The sequence below is a fragment of the Lycium ferocissimum genome, chromosome 7 (genome assembly GCF_029784015.1).
Source record: "Lycium ferocissimum isolate CSIRO_LF1 chromosome 7, AGI_CSIRO_Lferr_CH_V1, whole genome shotgun sequence".
NCBI lineage: Eukaryota > Viridiplantae > Streptophyta > Magnoliopsida > Solanales > Solanaceae > Lycium > Lycium ferocissimum.
In genome coordinates this window covers 44,771,273-44,778,992 of record NC_081348.1, presented here as the reverse complement: position 1 = coordinate 44,778,992, position 7,720 = coordinate 44,771,273, and positions in this window count along the sequence as shown.

Genomic DNA, 7,720 nt, shown 5'->3' with positions numbered 1-7,720 from the left:
ATCTATGGCATTTACGACCTTAGTTTTTTTTCAAATATTGTATACCTTTGCTATTTCAATTAGTGAAGTATTACTTAAATAAAACATCTAAGAAGAGATTAAAAGAAACCTAGATAACTACTCTCATGATTAAGGTTATTACATGTCTTCCAAAAATCTTAAAAACAATAATACTATGTGCTGAAGGCAGTACTGCGTAATAAGTTATATTGCTCTAGATGTGGAACTGAAATCCTATATTAAGTTGTTGTGATATTCAAGGAATATGTATTGGATTTAGTCAACTCAAGTCCAAATCATTACAAATCAAGCCCTTGTATTCAGCTGACTAACACATGAATAAGGAACAACTGATATTCTATACCAAAAAAGAAAAAAATCACTATGCATTACCAGTCTTTGTTTATTCAACTTGCTGCAAAACTAAAATAAAATATAGACAGAAAGGAGAAGACTTTGTTCATAAATATCTCTTTTTGTTTACTTGTAAGATCATACCTACTACATTCAGGTTGGAGACGTTGATTATTATTATAAATAATAAAACAAATCATTAAGTATTCTGTCGTGTGACATAATTAGTTAATAATATTTTCTACGTCCTAATTACTTATAAAGTATGGATCTGAAATTAGTGATCCACAAACACGTTAGATGTTGCAAGTTACTGATTAATTTCTTATAGTGTCATGGTAATTTTCACCCTTTTCCATAGATGATCATCTTATGTCCAGAAATTTTAATTTAATAAAAGAGGTAAGTTTTACATAACATGAAACCAATTAATGGAAAGGGAATAACAATTTTCGCTTCATTATTTTTTTCAAATTTGTTTTTTAAGAATATAGGATTACATATAAAGTCATGATTGAAAAAACAGCTTTATTTATTCATTAACATATGAATCTACTTTAAGACCTGTACATCTTTTATCTTACTTTTTATGATATACTATACAATTATATTTTTCTTTACGTCTTTCTTTTTCAAATTAAAATTGATGTAGGGAAATTCCAACAACCTCCCAACATATGTCCCCTCAATATCCAATAGTTTAATCTTATATATTTATTTCTCTTTAGAAGTAAACAAATTGTATAATGTGACCTTTCACATTTCTTTGCACCACCTAGGTAATTTTACGCCCTTGACAGAAGTTGAATCAGATCATCTAACATGCTCTTATTATTTTCTACTCTTTTTAACAAAAACAAAAAAATGTCGTTCTTGTAATTTTGTTATTCTTTCAAAAGAAACTGTTCATTTTAGCCATGTAATATCTGATATTATTAAATTATGCAAATTTGTTCTCCCTTACACTGGGTTAATTCATATCTTTACCGCTGACAAATCGTGTAGTATTTAATGGCGTATGAGGAATTTTTTGTAAGCAATATCATATTTGAGTAGTTTTTCATACTTAGAATTTTTCTATCTTGTCAATAATACCAGCTTTCAAACAAGGGTGACTCGACTCCTACTTATAGTGGTATATAAAGGGCGGGTCCACAACGTTTTCAACGTTCACTCTCCCTTTTATCCTTTCTAGTTTTCTAAAATGTAATAAAAACACTACTAAAAATTAGGAATTAGGATAGATTACTAAATAGCAAAATTCGTCGGTAATTCTATTTAGCGATGAATTAGTAACATATTATTAGAAAATTTTGTTAGCTACGAGCAATTTGACGACAATGAAGTTCATAGCTAATTTCAGTTTTTTTTGCATTGAAATAATTTAAAGAGAAAACATGTTTCATGGCTCTTACGTCAGAATTACTTATAATTAATGGTTTTACAAAATTTCTTCTCGTGAGCTTTCCAATTCCATCATTAATTTTCACAGCCCTACCCCTTTTATTTTTGTCTCCTTGAAGGGCAAGGTTCGTTTTTCTTGTAAGTTCCCTTACAAGACGTTATGTGATAAAGACTTAAAGTTGCTCCTTTGAATTTAAAGTAGTGAAATTCCAATCAATTTCACATTAGTATATGAATACTTTTATTCAAGCGCGTTGATATGGCACTTTCAAATGTCGCTTGTGGCCATATTGGAGATCTTACATATATAATTTACATGTAAATATTGAGTGCGTATTATATAGTAGTATTAGTTAGAACTCATTGGACTATTAGATAGAGGGGTTGGATTGAATATGAGCGAGAAAATAAGATGAGTTAATAATAAGCGGGTTTGTAACATGTTAAAAGAATACTCGGGTTGAAATAAACTAAATAATGGAACATTACTTGACCCATCAAACTTTTATTAAGTTTTATTATTATTTTTTTGTTTATTTTCTAATAATCTGTTTAGTTACCAAACAAAAATAAACAAAACAAAAAATGTCTTAGGCAGTCAAACAAAAAAGGTTTTATTTATATATTTCGATAAGATTTCTGTCAATTCGGACTATGATCATTTTAGCCCCAATCAACCTAACTTTTAGATGAAATCTATTTGAATAGATCAAAATGAACTAGTTAATTAATAAATAAACGGATCAGCAACTCGTCTAAACTTGAGGAAATTATTTTTATATAGACTAATTTATCACTTCTATTAATATTCTGGAGAAACCTTTGGCTTGTTGTACATAAGCGAAAAAACATTTAGAACTATCAAAACCTCTAAATATTCATAACAAGAGCCGAGAGTCGTTCGGGAACAATCTTTGTTGTATTCATAACAAATGTATCTATTAACTAATCATTCCAATTTCACGTGTAAAGATTTAAGAAAATATATTTAAGGAAAAGAACTCATTTTTCACGTAACCCAAATATATAATGTATCTAAATAATGTATCTCCTTCTATGTTGAACAAGGTAGCTAGGTTTCGTGTTACCACGTAAATTCCACCTCGACTTAGCACTCTTTTTCATCTTTCGAGATTCCAAACATTCCAACGTTTTCCTGTCAGTGCTGTTTTTTTTCCTCAGTAAGCATCATGCTACATTTTTTTTTTTGGCTGAATAGCATCATGCCACTAATTATTACTTGTCTCTGCTATAAAGTCGAGTCTTGAGACAATAACGGTTAATTAATTGTTCAAAAAATATAATGAGTTGTATTCATCCAAACCCGTAAGGCCGTAAGTCCTACTCTATATTCGCTCCTCACGATTAAGTATTTATGTGACATACTTTCTTTTTTTAATTTACAACAACATATCAGTGTAATAAGAGTGGTGTGTATGCAGACGTTACCAAGCATTTTCAAAACATGTTTGAAAAAAATTAGTAGTAAAGAAGTAAATGATGTAGAAAAGAACAGTAACAACAACAAATAATACGATATCGAAAGCAAATTAAAGGACACAAAAGGAAAAGAATGTCATATTTTCCTATTTAAAAGTAATTTCACTTAAAAAAAATTATTTACCTTTAATGTGATAATTTATAACTACACAAACGTTTATAATTTATTTTAGATCATAAATTTTAAAAATATTTCTTTCTTCGGTAAATTATGTGTTTAATTTTACATAGTCACATAAATCAGGAAGCAGGAAGTAATATTACTCTCTGTAAAAGAGGAGTCCAACGTTAACAAGCCTTGCTTTAACTTTTTGTTTCTGTTTCGCAATCATAAGCACGTCTTATTTTGCCCTTGATAATGATGCATCAACAAACAAATATAATTTTATGAATGATAAACTAATAGGATATTTAAGTGAGGGCGATTTCTAAGACATTTAATCATAGTGGAGAGTTTAGTCAAATCAAACATTAATTTCACGTATAGTTACTGAAAGTTTCCCGTTATAAAAGTAAGATTAAGAAACCACTTGTTAATTGTTATTACATTAAAGTTATCACAGTGTGAATTGCTCAAAAAATGAAAAATGATAAGACGACAAAATTTCAAAATTGGTTTGCCACTCTGTAAACTAAACGAAAAGAAAATAAAAAGAATTAATTCAAAGATATATTGTGTGATTGAATAGTTGAATTACTAATTGATAAATTTAATTTTTGAAGAAAATTTTACATTAGATTAAATTTAGATTTGATTTTGGTTTTGGAAATTTATTCATTACTTTTAGAAAATGCGGAATTGAAAAAGAAAAGCACAATTTTTTATTTTTTTATTTCAATTTTGACATACTTTTTAAAAAAAAAAAAAAAAAAAACTTGGTGTGATTTGATTATGTTTAAGGGGCTTTTTGAATTTTGTTTTTTCTGTAAAATTGATTTTGGACATTTTTTTCGTCTATTGCTCGTATTGTCTTTGTCCCTATGTGAAGAAATATAAGTGGCAATCCACAAAGCAAACAACTCAACAAAAGGTCCTTGTCTCTTCTTTATTAGCTAAAATAAAGATGAAAGTAACTCCTTGAAGTAAAGACCATAAAAGCATTAATTTGCTGTGCAAGGAAGAAATATGAAAATTCATAAAGTAGAGTTTAAATCAGAATTTGAAGTTTATGATTTTAAAACTTATCATCGAATTTATAACTCGTTCTAATTATTAAGTTCACATTTAAATATTGATATGTAAAATAAAAAAATTAATATTAAAAAAAGGTCTAAGAAAAATTATTATTTATCCGAACTCGTACGTAATGACAAACATTATTGTCCTGCCAGAAAGAAAAGGTAAAAGCAATTGTTTAGATCTCTATGGATGTTGAGGTGCGGAAGCATGAGGAACAAACATTATTAGATACCTTATAATTCATGTCATAAAATTATTAGTGTTTGTACTTTGTCTACGAGTAGATCTAAATCCAATCAACACATATGTTGTTTTCTTTTCCTTTTTTGTGGAACAAAAACAAATATCAGTGAAATTCTAAAATATCTTATTTGCTTCCATCATCAGTTGTCTGATTTTAAACCAAAGGACTAATCGTTCACAATTTATAGTATGTTTTTCATTCAGTTTCTACTTTTAAACCAAAGAACTAGTCATTCTTTAAATTAATGTCACAACTTGTTGACAAAAAAATCAAGTCAGTCTTGTTTAAAAAAAAATTATGTTAGACGTTGAAAATGTAAGCTAAAGGGTGCTGTTTATAATGATTGGTCTAGGAGTAAACTACAGCTTTATATGACAGTCAAAATGAAAATTGGTCAGGAATCTACGTGCTGACAAATTTGACAGAAAAGAAATTATTTAAACGTCAGTAGCCGTAGAAACCTTGAATTGACGATTCAAATGTTCTGGAAATTGGAAAGTTGACTCAACCTGTCAACCGTTCATTTTGCTACAGGACCATTTAATATTTGAAAAAAAATCATAAATAGTTATAGGTTAAGAGCATAAACGAAATGTAGCTACGGTTTGAGCATTTACAAAATGTTGTTACAGTTGTTGTATCAATCGGAAAAGCTTAATCGGGCGGGCATCAGCAAAAGATATATGTTAAGCGAGTATCAGCTGTATTAGAGCATATTGTATCAGCTGAAATCGTGCGAAGAGTCGTATCATGCATACTATATCAATTTGATAGCTACATTTTGTAAATACAGTAGATATATGTATCTTAATTTGAAATTATAACTACGTCTCATAAAGACAAACTAAATATTTGCTACATCGTGTAATTTTTCATTAATATTTTCTCTTTTCCATTTACATGGGGCAGTTCGAATCGGCTACGAAATGAATAGTTTTAAAATTTGTCGATTAAATATGCTATAGGAGTATTATTTATGTTTTTTTTTTTTTTTTGAAACATTAACTTTAAACAAGATATAACATTTGTCGGGTTATGAAAACGTTTCATTAAAGATAAAATAGAAAATGTAAAATTATTTGTTTCCGCATTTAAAAGATTGTCATTCCTTTTTAAATGGGCAATAAAGTAAAGTATATAACATAAACAGGAAATAAGAGTATTACTTTCTCCGTCTCATTTTAACTGTCGCCTTAACTTAAAAAATTGTCTCAAAATAAGTGTCACTTGAATAATTCAAGACCAAGTTAACAATTGTTTTCAACTATGCTCTTAATATTAAAGTAATAATCCTTTTTAATATTGTTTAATTCTCAAAAACATCTAATAAATAAGGGTAACTTACTATACCGTGTATTTATTGTTTTTCTTGAAAATAGCTAAAATGACATAAATGGGATGGAGGGGTACTATTCATTGACTACTTCATTTGTCGTTGTGTTGCAATTGGAATTTGTAACAAAAACAAACAAGAGAGTTGCTAAATGGCTACACCAATTTGATCTAAATTTGGCCACATTTATGTAAAAATCACTGTAACCTCTATTGTATAATTTTAAATTAAGATAAACTTTGTAAGAAAAAATAGAAATGACATTAAGTAAACATAAATTATTAAATTTGTCCTAAATAGTCATATGAATTTGCTTCATTTGGGTTATTGTGGCCAAAATAGTGTGACCAAAAGACCTTTTTGAACAAAGATGTACTTCATTTCTCGTTAGGTTGGAACTTGGAATTTGTAACAAAAACAGAGATCTATTTCATTTCTTGTTAGGTTGGAACTTGGAATTTGTAACTAAAACAGAGATCTATTTCATTTCATGTTAGGTTGGAACTTGGAATTTGTGACAAAAAGAGAGTGATAACCGATAATATTGACTAGGCACATTTAACAATTCCAATCGTGCTCGTATGAGATACAATTACTAAATTTGCTAAAAGTCCATGTTTGGCCAAAGGTTCTATACCAGATATTGTTGGACTCGAGTCTAATATTTGCTTAACCTTACAGATAAAATATTATGTTCTTGTCAAATGTATGCAAACCTTACGAAATTTTAGAATGTGGTCTAACGTTTTCTCATAAGATTTTCAATTTGCTCAAAAGAAATCTTTAGATCGTGGTCTAAAAGGTTCATAAGTTGAATAGAAATAAGAAAAAAAAAAAGGATGGGAATTTTACATAAATGACTAACATTTAGGGGTTTTAAATTGGACATAGCTACATTTTAGCTAATTACATTTCGTAGCTACAGTCGTAGCTACAGTTGATTGTATTCGCGCGCTACAGTAGACTGTATTTAAAAATCGAATTGTATTCAAAATTCAGTCGAGTAAGATTTCGCTGTATTCAATTCAAATTTCACTGTATTCAAGTCAGATGTACTCAACTAAGTTGTATTCAAGTCAAATGTATTCAACTCAACTGTATTCATTTGTAGCTACTTTTACACTGTATTCACTTTATTATTTTTAAAATCGGTCGTATACAAAAAAAAATATCCTTCAAAACACACCCCCAAACACTGAATTTTGCACAAAAAAATTAACGAATACACTCAAATACTAAATACAAGAAATAAAATTCACTGTATTCATTTGTATACACTTCCAATTTACTGTATTCATTTTGTATACAAAAAGATCTCCTTCGAAATACATGCGATAAACACCGTATACATTGTATGTATACACTCCGATTTGAAATGCAAAATAAAAAGCTCAGATCTGAGCCGCCACCGGAAAATGACCGGAGGCAGCGACGATGAGATACAAAAAAACAGCTTTCTTTCTCTAGAAAAACAATAAAGCTCAGATCTGTTGTTGATGATGAGGAGGTGGCGAGGCGGCGACAGCGGTGAATGACGCCAGATCTGAGCATAGCTCTAGCGGACTTTGAAGCTTTGAAGCCATTAATGTAACTTTGGAGCTTTCTCTCTCTAGAAAAACAAAGAGATTTAAAGATAGAGAGAGAAACAAGGGGACTTCTACTGCACTAGAGTTAGATTTGACAGCGCAACGGCGGTGGAACTCAC